Source organism: Atractosteus spatula, unplaced genomic scaffold (genome assembly GCF_055471065.1).
Source record: "Atractosteus spatula isolate fAtrSpa1 unplaced genomic scaffold, fAtrSpa1.hap1 Scaffold_73, whole genome shotgun sequence".
NCBI lineage: Eukaryota > Metazoa > Chordata > Actinopteri > Semionotiformes > Lepisosteidae > Atractosteus > Atractosteus spatula.
This window is the reverse complement of record NW_028296905.1, coordinates 84,862-99,353: the sequence shown is the minus strand read 5'-3', so window position 1 is coordinate 99,353 and position 14,492 is coordinate 84,862. Positions and strand designations below refer to the sequence as shown.

At 40.5% G+C, this 14,492-nt stretch overlaps 3 non-coding genes across 3 annotated transcripts; all 3 read left to right on the top strand.

Annotated features, from left to right (window-relative positions):
* The first annotated feature begins 859 nt into the window (after positions 1 to 859).
* On the top strand, positions 860 to 933 carry trnan-guu (transfer RNA asparagine (anticodon GUU)). The gene has a single exon. It is a non-coding gene; the product is annotated as a tRNA-Asn (tRNA).
* A 1,423-nt stretch (positions 934 to 2,356) lies between these two features.
* Positions 2,357 to 2,428, top strand: trnaw-cca (transfer RNA tryptophan (anticodon CCA)). Its single transcript has one exon. It is a non-coding gene; the product is annotated as a tRNA-Trp (tRNA).
* A 9,251-nt stretch (positions 2,429 to 11,679) lies between these two features.
* trnal-uaa (transfer RNA leucine (anticodon UAA)) lies at positions 11,680 to 11,762 on the top strand. The gene has a single exon. It is a non-coding gene; the product is annotated as a tRNA-Leu (tRNA).
* The last annotated feature ends 2,730 nt before the right edge of the window (positions 11,763 to 14,492 follow it).

Below are 14,492 nucleotides of genomic sequence, written 5' to 3'. Positions count from 1 at the left end.
AAAATGACATAATCAGTGGAGTCATGCCGAGGTTGAAAGTTTAAGCCTCACCTGGAGCCTGGTTTTCTGTCTTGAAAAAAAAAAATTTTGTTCCACAACGGCATGAAATGATCACGTCTTTCACTCTACTTCTCTCTTGTAGTAAAGCAGATCTTGCTAGGCGAGCATTTGCTCCGGTAAATTAGGTCACTTTTCATGTTAACTTACGTCTTCTAAACACAACATTTCCTGGTGCATGTTTTCTCCATGAAAAAAAAGTCATTTTCCCTTACATGATTTCTCGCTTTGTTTCATCAAAGAGTGCAGAAAGAAGAAAGAAAGGAAAAGCGTCGTAAATGAACTCTGCAGCCCTTGGGAGATGTCAAGCGCATTGGACATGAAAAGTGCCCAATAAAGCCATTTCTCTTCGTTTCTCTTACAGTCGGGGCTCCTGTTGCGTGTAAAGGAGGCAACTTGCTCAGCCAGCAGACTCAGTGCTTACTAAACGCAGATGGCTCAGAGCGCTGTGTCCAAGCGGCTGTAAAAGAGGAGAATTCTGCTGGCGCCGTAGCTTAGTTGCTTTAAGTATGTCTCGTTAACTGGAGATCCTGGCTCCACATCCCAGCTGTGCCTTTCTTCCTGTCTTTTCGTGCAGAACGTACCATTTTGGACAACCGCATAGGGCTTGATTTAGTTTAATGCATGAATGCATTTCCTTTCTGCAACAACTTGTTTTTCAAGAAATTCATACAGCTTGTGAAAAATGAAATTTAATTCTTGGCTATCAGAGCAGAAGGAATATTGCCGACTGGCAAGAAAATGCAAGCAATGTTTATTTTTTGACCGGAAAGGTGCGAATGGAGAAAACCCTCTCTCGTCAGTCTCTGTGGCGCAATCGGCGAGCGCGTTCGGCTGTTAACTGAAAGGTTGGTGGTTCGAGCCCACCCAGGGACGATCTTCTTATTATTGTCAATGTGAACACTGGCTCCGCTAAAGCCGAAACCTTAACCCTCTTTATATTTGCCGAAAATGCGAGTCTTTTGCCCGTGTCCAACAACAACACTTGAGACCGGGGAAGTCCAATAGTGACCAACACCGCAACTCCCCAGACAACCATATTCACCCATGGAAAAGTATCTTTGAAGGGCTGGCGGGAGATATCATTTATGCTCCTGTTGCGTCCTCTGCTAAAATAGTTTAGAAATACATGCGGATTTGTTTGAGAATTTGACAAGCATTGTTACGTTAGCACTGTGAAGTTGGATGTTGATATTTTGATATATTTACCTTCATTTTAACATAAATGCTGTACAATCTATGCTGTACAATCAAACACAGGCATATTTTGAGTCTCGTGCTGATCGTCCTGTGGATCCAAAAGAAAATTTTAAAGCTGATACATTTTCGATTGTAATTTGCATCTAGCTACAACGTCCCTGGAAAAGAGATTTTATTAGTTGCGTGCAATCGGTATCTTTTACTTTACGTATGGTCGTGGAAATAGTTTTAAAAATGTTTTCTAAAGAAGATTGTATTGCCAGGACCTGCCTTTAGCGCTCAGTAGCGATTACGCTGTTGATATAGATGGAGAAGAAATGTCAGATGAATTGATGATCTAAGCTAAAATAGCCCTAACACGCCTCCTGTAACAGTGTTTGTATTCATAGCAAGAAATATTAGTTTTCAAACCCGAACGTTGCTTTTGCTTAAGTGTTATGTAACCATTAGCGGTTTCGGTAGCTTCTGAAGAGCGCACTTTTCCAAACTGAAGCCTATAAGAACATTATTCAAGATGCACCATGGCCCAGAATCGTGCATCGGGACAAGGATTAACATCAACTGAAAGTACTCCCAGATAAAAGATTTGATCGAAAAAAATTGAAAGAGTAGGCAAGTTTTAAAACAACGCCATGACATCTCGATTTCCAATCTCTTTCCTGGTTCAGGCCATGTCCAATGACATGAACAGTGGAATCATACCGAGGTTGTGAGTTCAAGCCTCACCTGGAGCAGCCTGGTTTTCTGTCTTGACAGGTAAACAGTGTTTTGTGTTATTTGCTAAATGGAGAGAGGATTCTGTGTTAATTGTGCTCCTCCTGGGAGAGGTCAAGATGAGAAGTTCACGAGGCTGGTGGTAAATATCCTGTCCAGGAATATCGTGGCTGTAGGGGGTCAGATCTATAGATGTAGTAAACACATCAGTGGAGACGGTGTGTCTGCTCTCTGTGAGAGAGCCGGGCGGAAAGAATAATCTGTGGTCTGGGAAGAAGAGACCCTCGTTGGAAGAGCGGTGCTCCTCACAGGAGAGAATGAAAAAAAACTTTTCCAGGGACGCTGATTGTTCTCTTTGGGGGAATTAAAAGCACTTGAAGCGAGTGACCTCGTGGCGCAACGGTAGTGCGTCTGACTCCAGATCAGAAGGTTGCGTGTTCAAATCACGTCGAGGTCAGTTGGTGATTTTGCAGGTGCTGCTGGTGCCGAACCCGGAACTTACACCACGCAGTCGGGTTTTATCTGTACACCGCATGGGTAATCTGAACGAAGTAACAGCGCAGTACGGAACACCCAGTCAGGAGCTTATGCAGCGAAGCATCTTGAACACGGCAAGAGAAAAAGCACAATGCACTTCCGCGAAACATCACGTCCGGCTTTAGAGACAGTAACATCAGAGAATGGAAGTTAACGACCTCCTTTTTGTTACAGGTTCCAGCAAACCTGAAAGTTAGGGAGTGTTTGGTCACTTTTGTATGAAAAAGTGTCTGAAGCCTGTAATAATAATTTGCTCTTTTTTAATTGTGGTTGAAATCCACTCCCATGTACCAAGACCTTACAGTATATTCATGTTTACTTAAATGACTAACGCTATTGGACATTAGTTGGTGTTTTTTTTGTAACGATTTGCTATTTCATGCAGGAAAGAAAGGAACCCAGACCCAACGTTTGCTTTCAGGTGCGGTTCATTTACATAACGGACATCTATTTCTGTGGAGCCTGATTTAAATCACACAACCCCGGTAGAAGTCGAATCGACAATCTAATAAACCGAAATCAGACGCCTTATCCATTAAACCACTAGCCTGTCACGTAAATGAATTGCACCATGGTGAGTTCAGCGCCGCTACTAGTAATACCCCACCCCCATCTTAAATATCTACGTGAGAAACGTGTTTTCTACATTTTTATCAGTTTTTAAAAATCATCACTTTCAAGCAGACAAAGCCTTTATGTGTCGCTCTGAATTTCTAATTGATTTAGAATTCCAAGAAAAAAGCGTTTTGTTCCACAACGGCGTGAAATGATCACGTCTTTCACTCTACTTCTCTCTTGTAGTAAAGCAGATCTTGCTAGGCGAGCATTTGCTCCGGTAAATTAGGTCACTTTTCATGTTAACTCACTTCTTCTAAACACAACATTTCCTGGTGCATGTTTTCTCCATGAAAAAAAGTCATTTTCCCTTACATGATTTCTCGCTTTGTTTCATCAAAGAGTGCAGAAAGAAGAAAGAAAGGAAAAGCGTCGTAAATGAACTCTGCAGCCCTTGGGAGATGTCAAGCGCATTGGACATGAAAAGTGCCCAATAAAGCCATTTCTCTTCGTTTCTCTTACAGTCGGGGCTCCTGTTGCGTGTAAAGGAGGCAGCTTGCTCAGCCAGCAGACTCAGTGCTTACTGAACGCAGATGGCTCAGAGCGGTGTGTCCAAGCGGCTGTAAAAGAGGAGAATTCTGCTGGCGCCGTAGCTTAGTTGCTTTAAGTACCTGTCTCGTTAACTGGAGAGCCTGGCTCCACATCCCAGCTGTGCCTTTCTTCCTGTCTTTTTGTGCAGAAAGTACCATTTTGGACAACCGCATAGGGCTTGATTTAGTTTAATGCATGAATGCATTTCCTTTCTGCAACAACTTGTTTTTCAAGAAATTCATACAGCTTGTGAAAAATGAAATTTAATTCTTGGCTATCAGAGCAGAAGGAATATTGCCGACTGGCAAGAAAATGCAAGCAATGTTTATTTTTTGACCGGAAAGGTGCGAATGGAGAAAACCCTCTCTTGTCAGTCTCTGTGGCGCAATCAGCAAGCACTTTCGGCTGTTAACTGAAAGGTTGGTGGTTCAAGTCCACCCAGGAACGATCTTCTTAATATTGTCAATGTTAACACTGTCTCTGCTAAAGCCGAAACCTTAACCCTCTTTATAAAGACCCGAACGTTGCTTTTGCATTAAGTGTAATGTAACCATTAGCGGTTTCGGTAGCTTCTGAAGAGCGCACTTTTCCAAACTGAAGCCCATAAGAACATTATTCAAGATGCACCATGGCCCAGAATCGTGCATCGGGACAAGGATTAACATCAATTGAAAGTACTCCAAAATAAAAGATTTGACCTAAAAATTAAAAGAGTAGGCAAGTTTTAAAACAACGAGATAACTTCTCGTTTTCCAATCTTTTTCCTGGTTCAGGCCATGTCAAATGACATGAGTAGTGGAGTCATACCGAGGTTGTGAGTTCAAGCCTCACCTGGAGCAGCCCGGTTTTTCTGTCTTGACAGGTAAACAGTGTTTTGTGTTATTTGCTAAATGGAGAGAGGACTCTGTGTTAATTGTGCTCCTCCTGGGAGAGGTCAAGATGAGAAGTTCACCAGGCTGGTGGTAAATATCCTGTCCAGGAATATCGTGGCTGTAGGGGGTCAGATCTATAGATGTAGTAAACACATCAGTGGAGACGGTGTGTCTGCTCTCTGTGAGAGAGCCGGGCGGAAAGAATAATCTGTGGTCTGGGAAGAAAAGACCCTCGTTGGAAGAGCGGCGCTCCTCACAGGAGAGAATGGAAAAATATCTTTTTCAGGGACGCTGATTTTTCTCTTTGGGGGAATTAAAAGCACATCTTGCGGGTGATTTCGTGGCGCAGCGGTAGTTCGTTTGACTCCAGATTAGAACCTTGGGTGTTCAAATCACGTTGAAATCAGCTGATGTGTTTGCAGGTTCTGCTGGTACCAAACCTGGAAATTACACCATGCAGTTCAGTTTTATCTGAACGAAATAACAGTAGTACACAACACCCAGTCAGGAGCTTATGCAGCGAATCATCTTGAACACGACAAGAGAAAAGCCACACTGCACATCCGCGAAACATCACATCCGACTTTAGAGACAGTAACATCTGAGAACTGAAGCTTCAGACCTCGTTTTTATTACAGGTTCAAGCATACCTGAAAGTTAGGGAGTGTTTGGTCACTTTTGCATAAAAAAGTGTCTGAAGCCTGTAATTATAATTTGTCCTTTTTTAATTGTGGTTGAAATCCACTCCCATGTACCAAGACCTACAGTATATTCATGTTTGACTAACGATATTGGACATTAGCTGGTGTTTTTTGTAACGATTTGCTATTTCATGCAGGAAAGAAAGGAACCCAGACCCAACGTTTTCTTTCAGGTGCGGTCTATTTAAATACTGAACATTTATTTCTGAGGAGCCTGATTTAAATCACACAACCCCGGTAGAAGTCGAATCGACAATCTTATAAACCGAAATCAGACGCGTTATCCATTAAACCACTAGCCCCTCACGTAACTGAATTGCGCTTTGGTGAGTTCAGCGCCGCTACTAGTACACCACCACATCTACAATTTGTGAGAAACGTGTTTTCTACATTTTTATCAGTTTTAAAAAAATCATCACTTTTAAACAGACAACGCGTTTATGTGTCGCTCTGAATTTCTAATTGATTTAGAATTCAAAGAAAATAGCGTTTTGTTCCACAACGGCGTGAAATTATCACGCCTTTCACTCTGTCTCTCTTGTAGTAAAGCAGATCTTGCTAGGTGAGCATTTCTTCCGGTAAATTAGGTCACTTTTCATGTTAACTCACTTCTTCTAAACACAACATTTCCTGGTGCACGTTTTCTCCATGAAAAAACACATTGTCCCTTACATGATTTCTCGTTTTTTTTTCATCAAATAGTACAGAAAGAAGAAAGAAAGAAAGGAAAAGTGTCGTAAATGAACTCTGTCGCCCTTGGGAGATGTCAAGCGCATTGGACATGAAAAGTGCCCGATAAAAGCCATTTCTGTACGTTTCTCTTAGTGTCGGGGCTCCAATTGAATGTAAAGGAGGCAACATGCTCAGCCAGCCGACTCAGCGCTTACTGAACGCAGGTGTCTCAGAGCGGTGTGTCCAAGCGGCAGTAAAAGAGGAGAATTCTGCCGGCGCCGTGGCTTAGTTGGTTAAAGCACCTGTCTAGTTAACGGGAAATCTTGGCTCCAAATCCCAGCAGTCCATCGCCTGTGTTGCACTGGACACCCTGTAGATCATCAAAAGCATATTGAGCTAAATGGGTAAAAGCCATTTCACATCCTTTCTTAACTTGCTCAGCGAGCAGGCTCACCGCACACCGAACAAAGATGTGACAGAGCGGTGTATCCAACTGGCTGTAAAAGAGCAGTGCTTTGCCAGCGTTCTGGCTTAGTTGGTTAAAACGCCTGTTTAGTAAACCGGTGATCTTGCGTTCAAATCCCCGCGCTGCTTTTCTTCCTGTCTTCTCGCACCGTTTATTGTTATAGACAACATGCTTCTGCATTATGTTTAAAAGAAGTGTTCATTTCGTTTTTGGCACAACTTATTTTTCAAGAAATCCACAAATTGCGAAAAATAAAGGGCTCATCTTTCTTATCAATGCAAAATAATTACTGCCAGCTGGAAAGAAAATGACAACGATTCGTTTTTACTTTAGCCAAAAATCTGTGAATGTAGAAAAAATACGACACGTGTCAGTTTCTATGCCACACTTAGTCAGGGTGTTCTTCAGTTAAACACAACGTTGGTAGATCAAACGCACCCAGAGACACACTTCGAATTAATCCGATCTAAACATTACCTTCTCTAAATGTGACTGAGTTTCTTTCCACGTCCTTAGCCATCTTGATGTTTGGAGAGATTTTCAACTTTGGACACAAGTCAAACTACAAGTAAATAGTTGAGTACCTAAGTCAATATCACCGGGAATGTGAATATAAATGTAAACATCAATATTTCTGCTGTCTCCTGAGAAACACAAGTATAGAGTCAAAACACAATAAATAATGCTAAAAAAATATTCAGTTAACACCCAGATGTGACAAAACACATTTAAGACTTACATCCCCTTTAAATATGTATTTCCTTAATATCAGTTCTCTTCCCTCCCCAGGATACCTGCAAATTCACTATCGCATATTAAAAGCTGTGTGTAAGTCTTACATGTGTTCTGTCACATCTGGGTGTTAAATAAATAGATGTGTTGTGTTATTTAATATGATTTGACTCCAAGATTGTGTTTCTCGGGAGACAGCAGAAATATTGGGGATTTGCGGCTACAGAAAATAATGTGAACTTTACAGGCAAAAGTAAGGTTACATTAAAGAAACAAAAACGTATCGTCACCCTTTTAAACGTGATTTTTTAAGACATTTGTTCGGAATAGTATATCTTCTCGTGTCTGTGGCTGTTATCCTACAATAACGGTGGTGAAATAGCAGGAATGGGCGGAAAGAATCGGAGATTGAACAGAAGACTCATCCAGTCGATAGTAAGGTTGTGTAGGACCGCATACACTACGATGTCAGTGTTGAGTAGTGTGGTTTAAAAGCTTTTTCACTAACCAGTAAGGAGTCGAAACCTACAGTCTTCTGATCCGTAATCAGACACGTTATCCATTGTGCCACTGGCGTTTGCATCGCATTCCCATACAGCACCACATTGAGTTCAGAGCAGCTAGTAATACTGTACATCGCCACGGTCAACATTTTCTCAATTAGATTCATGTGTTTTGTACGTGTGTCTAATTACTCCGTCTTTCATTATGTCTGGTTTAAAATAATGTATCTTTAAAACAGACAAAGGGTTTATGTGTCTCCCTGAAATTCACACACGAAGAATAAAAGATATCGCGTTTAAAAAGAATACAAAGATGCCGGCGATAGAAAACGGAGAGTCTTAAGTGCGCGCTATCACTGAACTAAACTCCCGATCGGTAACTTGTCGGCGGGTTTTTAATTGTGTTAGGAAGCGCAAACAGTCAACAGTGTACATTTTAAAGGTCTAAGCAAAACAATCAGACTTGAGGATTATTCAGAACAGGAGCCTCTACTTCTTTGTATACTGAGGTTTCGGGTGAACATCAAAGTGAAAGACAAATTCGCAATTTTCACTTTTTGATTAAGGAACAAGAAAACACCATCATTTGAAATGGATTCAAACTAGGGACATAAGAAATGCCTGCTGTTTTTGTCTACAGTCTTAAGAGCTAGCAACTGAGCTATCGAGAGGTCGGAAAGTAAATGTTTTGTCACACGCGTAGCCCAATGCAGTGTAGTGTTCCTCTTTATTTAAATCCCAGTTCGATATCAAAATACTCACTCCCATAGTCTCGTTTAGTAGAAGAAATGGACCAGGCTTCTACTCTATAAACGTCCAGAGTTCTTATAAAACATTTGAAGGGACATCAGTGCAGGCAGAAATTGACTCTTTTTCTAGTGGGATCAGGATCACATAAAACCTTTCTTTTGAATTGAGAAGAGGATCATGGTGACACTCAAAACATACTTGCCTTTGCTTCTTTCGAGGACGAATGGATTATTGAACTGCAAACATTGGAACATCGGATCAAATCTCTCCACTACTGCAGTTGCTTCTTTGAGAGTTTCTATAAATATTTCAACTGAACGTCAATTTCAATCTTACGGATTTTGGTTTTCTTTTGATCGAAATTGTATTAAAATCCGAGCCTCTTTCACAGTTGTATAATACTTTCCCCTGCATCCTCAGATAAAAATTCTAAATACCACAAAGTTACAATATATGTAATAGCATTTATTTTTAAATGTATTTTAAAATTTGCATTTATTTAGAGCTACATTTAGTGCTAGGTAAAGATAACATTGCTAATATTGATGGAGTACAAATGGAAGATGGATTTATGAGCTAAAAGTCCTAAAATGCCTCTTGTAACAACTAAGGACTCGTAGCAAGATTTTTTTTCAAATCCAAACTTTGCTATTGCATTGCGTATTATGTAAACACGACCAGTTCCGGTTTCTGGTGCATGCATTTTTTTCAAACTGAAATTCACAAGAATATTTTTCAAGATGCGCCATGTCCCAAAACCGTTTATCAGGACTACTATTAATATCAGGTGAAAGCAGTACAAAACATAAATTTAGCCGAAATATTAAGAGACTATTGTCTGTCAGCTACTAAGCCATGTTCTCCAACGCTAGAAATATTGCTGCTCTCCTAAAGTAGCAAAAGACCGCCAACCCAACTTAGAAACAGAACACAAAGGCTCAAACCGACGGGAGTTGGATTCGAGCCCACGCGTGCAGAGCCCAATAGATTAGCATTGCAAATTCGTGCCAAAACTATTGAAATACATCAGAATCGTACCTGTACGTGGCTGGACTTCTTTGGATTTTAGGAAATTTATTTCAGCGTGTTTATTTTTTCTGCCTGTGATCTCGGAAAGAAAGACCCACTACCTGTTCACCGAAATATTCCGGGAGTTTGCTGTGGTTTAAGAGGAGTGTATGAAGGTAATAAAGGAGGGAGGACACGTGAATTGTATAGCTGCTGAACCCGGACACACACCGTCTCGAGCTACTGTTGGAGATTTACAGTTCAGAAAACTGCTGTCTCGAGCAGAAACTGATCTTCCTGCTTTAGTCAAGGTTATTGGAATCGGAGGTTACCGTGGGGTATAGCGCTTATATCTCTCTTCTCTGGCTAAACGGACAAGTTTAAGTTTACAACTGTAAAGTATAGAAATAGACAAAAAAAAGCTAAAATACTTCAGTAAGGCCGAGTAGATAGGAAAGTTTAATAAAATGTTCTGTAAAATCAATTTCCCTCGATTTCCGAACTCTCTGTTCGAGCTCTGATATAATCTCTCTGCTCCTGCCGCTGTCACTGGGAGAGTGACTGCATTCCGTAGGGCTACAGGTTGATTTCACAATGCCACATTTAAAGGATAAACCGCAAGGAAAACAGATATGTTTTAATAAATCTTCTTCTGGCTTTATATTTCGGTCTTTCACATTTGAATACATACTTTGCAGTAAATCTTTACTCGATTACAGGCAGCCCGAACGTAAGGGAGAATCGAAGCCTATTTGACTTTCTGCTAATCACATTGAAGTGTTCACGAAGCATTTCCCTGCCCATTATGTGCCCGCAAACCGGTTTATCTGTTTTCCTCTTCCTGTCATTGTCAGCGAGAGCAACAAGACGGGAAAATGCAGGACAGAGAGAAGGTATTATTTGTCAGGAGTGGGATTTGAACCGACACCTCTATTCAGAGACCAGAACACCCAAGCAATGGAAAGAAAGGAGCCAGTGAGTCTGGCGCCTTAGACCGCTCGGCCATCCTGACGAACTACAATTAGACATCTTAAAAGCACCAGTAGTTCACTAAACTGAGAAATGCTTTGCTGGATAAACGTAAAATTGCCTGTTGTAGCCTAAACGGACCGGGAAATTAAATATTCGGATCGATTCAGAGTGTGCTTTACAGCCTTCTTGTAATATTTTGATCTGCTAGGGCGCAGTCGTTTTTACAATCTGGATTATTTCAAAAAGACCGACATCAGAGTAATACAGCTTTCACGTTTGGGAACAGACCTTGTATTGTACATTTCTTATAGGTTTATTTTCCTGATTGCAACATACTGTAACATACAGCTGCATAAATCTCTATTACACGTCATTTATGAAGGCGTTTCAAATGGCAGCCACTGCAGGATTAACGCTTTTGGAGCATGTATTATATTGTAAATAATCTTATTTAAATAAGTTTAAATTCGCATACTGTTTTTCAGACAGCGCAAACTGTCTGAACTGTCTGAACTGTCTGACCTCCTACAACTTTCTGTGCCGCTGTCTAGATCTTAAAACAGCTGCAGCCAGAGTAGCCGTAATGGCAACACAGTGCTTTGAGTTCGGCTTTTCTTATTTCTTCTGCAGAACCACCGGCATCGGAATATACTGATCCGCATAAGAAGCGCTTTCGGTTTCTGATCGTTTTTATTGAGCGCTGCTCTAACTTTACATTTGCTCGTAAAAGTTTTTCCCATGAAAAAAGTCATTTCCCTCATTACATGATTTCACTTTTTTTCTTTTCAACCAGTAGAAAGAAATAAAATATAATTCCATATAAGAGACACAGGTTGGATGGTTGGTGGTCTAAGGCATTGCGTTTAGGTTGCAGCTTTTCCTGGAGACCTTTGTTTAAATCCCACTTCTGACAAAGTAGAAACGATAAAATCCCTAAGTAGAAAGCATCTCGCATTTCACGTGTTTAATGTTAATTGTCTCAGCGGTTGCCTCGGTTAATGATGGATCTTCTCTCTTGCAGGGTGACGGCAAACTTCTTCAGAGAGGGGATCTCCCACGCACGGCTTTTCTTCATCAAAAGCGGAGACAAAAGAAACAGACTTCAAACTGAAATTAATTACTTCTTGATCGTTTATGACCGTCTTTAAAAAGCTGAGAGAAGGCGAAAACGTCTTTCGAAATGAGGAAATGTCTGCTGACAGTAAACACAGCTCCTCTTTAGTACAGTGCTAAGTACCCGTTTGTTGCGCGGCAGAACGGGGTACGTTTCTGTGACAGGGCCCTGGTTTATTTTTTTAAATAGTTGAATCATATTGAAATGTTAAACAACGGAGAAAAAGTCGCTGTTGATCAGGATGGCCGAATGGTTAAGGCGTTGGGTTTAAAATCCAATGGACAAATGTCCACGTGGGTTCAAACCCCACTTCTGGTAGAGTCTTGTAAATATTTTGAAGTGAGAGATAACTTTTGAGACTTACACTCTATTTAAATGTCATTTTACTTAATTTCAGTTCTCTTCACTCCCTGGGATAACTGAACTCACAATCGCATACTGAAGGCTTTACATGCATTACCTGTGATACAGCTTCTAATAAAGACGGAATGAAACTGTATTAATAATAATTCAGGTGGGTAGCTGCGTCAGCATGCGTAGGCTGCAAAGGAACAAGTAAGAGGTTTATTCCATGCTGAAAAAAAGAAGAAAGAGAACACAACGTTTCGGCCGTGGAGCCTTCTTCAGGTGTCACCTGAAGAAGGCTCCACGGCCGAAACGTTGTGTTCTCTTTCTTCTTTTTTTCAGCATGGAATAAACCTCTTACTTGTATTAATAATAAATGACATTGTTTTAAATAAACGTGTATCGATAAACTTCATAATTAATAAAAGTGGTGTGACAGGAAAGCAAATTAAATATTACAATGATATTCCAAGCAACTGATGCGTAAATTCATTATGTCGTGACAGTTTTATTCCCACTATAAAGGGTAATATTCTAATGTGATCCAGTGTTCCGCTTAGTCTGCTTCTGAATTTCTTCATTTCAGTCAGTCCTCTATTTCAGTAACCTCTGGAGGGCTCAGGATTGGGCTCCTTGAAGTTAAGAACAGGTTAATTAAGGAGCTGCGGGCTGAGTTCGTTGTAGTCTTAAATTCAAGAATTCTTCGATTTTAAGAAAAAAGACAGGTATGTTTTGTGTCTCATGGGGATCCTCTTCTCGATCCAAATGAAAGGTTTAATATGATCCCTCTAGAAAAAAATAAGTCAATTTCCGCCTGGAGTGATCGATGCCCCATCAAACATTTCGTAATAGTCCTGGACGTTTATACAGTAGAATCCTGGTTCGTGTCTTAAATTCAAGGTAAACAAGACTAAGGAAACGAGTTGGAAACTTGATGTTAAACTGGGATTTAAATCACCCGGAACATGACACTACATTGGGCAGTATGCGTGAAGAAACGACTTCTCTCATTCATTCGATAGCTCAGTTAATAGAGCGGAGGACTGTTGTGAAAACAGCGTTGAATCCTTAGGTTACTGGTTTGACTCCGGCTTGTAGGAAGGTGTCTTTTGTGTACTTTAATCAAAGACAATAAATAATTTTCACTCAGACGTTGATCAGAAGCTCAATAAACGACGAAGCAGAGGCTCCTGTTCTGAATTCCCCTCACGTCTGATGGTCTTGTTCTGACCGAGATCAATCTAAAGTGGTACAAGGGATTTTAACAAATCTGTTCTTTGAATTCAGGGCCTGCTCTGTCTGCTTTGTAATTCAAAAATAGATGCAAATGTCAAGTTTTTTGTAGATAAAAAGTATTTTCAAAAGTTAGGTACTTAATTGACTTTATGATTTGGTTTTGATTTTGAATCGTTATATTATTAAGTTTGTGCTTTCTCTGTTTTTATCGTATTGTGAACTTATTTTTTAAACAAATGCTTGCAAAGGCAAACAGGACACACAGTACAAGCTACTGTGCACTTTTGGGAGTATAACAGGTTCGATATAAAATCGCAAAAATGTAAAAGGGGAAAATACCCCAGACTGCGTGTGAAGCCCTCCTTGAGGTAGGCTGTTGTTCTTTTGTTAGATAAATACGACGTACTGCGCACAAAATGCTGCATAAAACAACCTGATATTTTAATAATTATTATTTTATAATTTGATAAGCGTGAAGCCCCGGATTCAGTTCCCGTTATCTTCAGTCCTGATTTTTTTTAAACATGAGATCTTCCCTTCCTCTAGTTGAAGTCACACGATGAGAGCGAGTGTTTTTTCACGTTGCGATCCAAACAGTCCGACAGTGACCAAACCAGAACGGATTCTGCTGGGAGCCGAACTGAGCTCATTCTCACTCCCTGTGCTGAAAATGGAATTAGTTCTTCCACGAGCACCGTCTACAGCTGCTGGACAGTGCTCTGCGTTCTACTGCTCCGGCAATGCTTTTGACGAAAGACAGCTCACATGTGCGCTTTTAACCTTCTCGCAGCTACAGGCGAGACTGAAGCTGGCGATATGAAGACCCGCTGGTACACCTTATCTAATTTTCACAATCGCGATAGACTTCTTAAAAAAAGTAGCTATAGCCCTGAAAAAAAGCATTACCTTTATCAGTTTTTACATGAATCGATTTTGACTCAAAATCGATTTTTTGATAGGTTCAATGTATATTTAAATTGAAATATAGCGTGCATACCTCATCAACCAACGGGCAGAGCAATATTTTACGTTGCCTTCCAGAGCTTCCAACATGTGGTGGATTTGTATGGTACCACTACAGCACTGGCGCAGGTGCAAAATCTACTTTCACACGACTATTTCAGTGTCTCTCACACATGATCCGGAGCGCAGGAGCCTATATCGCAGAGTTCAAATGTTATTGATTGGTGATCGTTCAGCGGGGGTCCGGACGTGTATAAGCGTATAGATGAAAACTTTAATGTATTGTTCGGTTTCAATCAAAATGCTTTACTACTACAAGAGAGAAGTATAGTAAGAAGGATGGAACAAAATGTATGATTTATTGGAAGAAAATTGTTTTTATTTGCATTCAAAATGAAGCAGAATTTTAGCGCAAACCCTTTGTCTTCATATTTTTAAACAGACATAAGTGTAGAAAACGTGTTTTTTTTTACTTAGAAATTTTGGACTGGGGGCAATGTATTA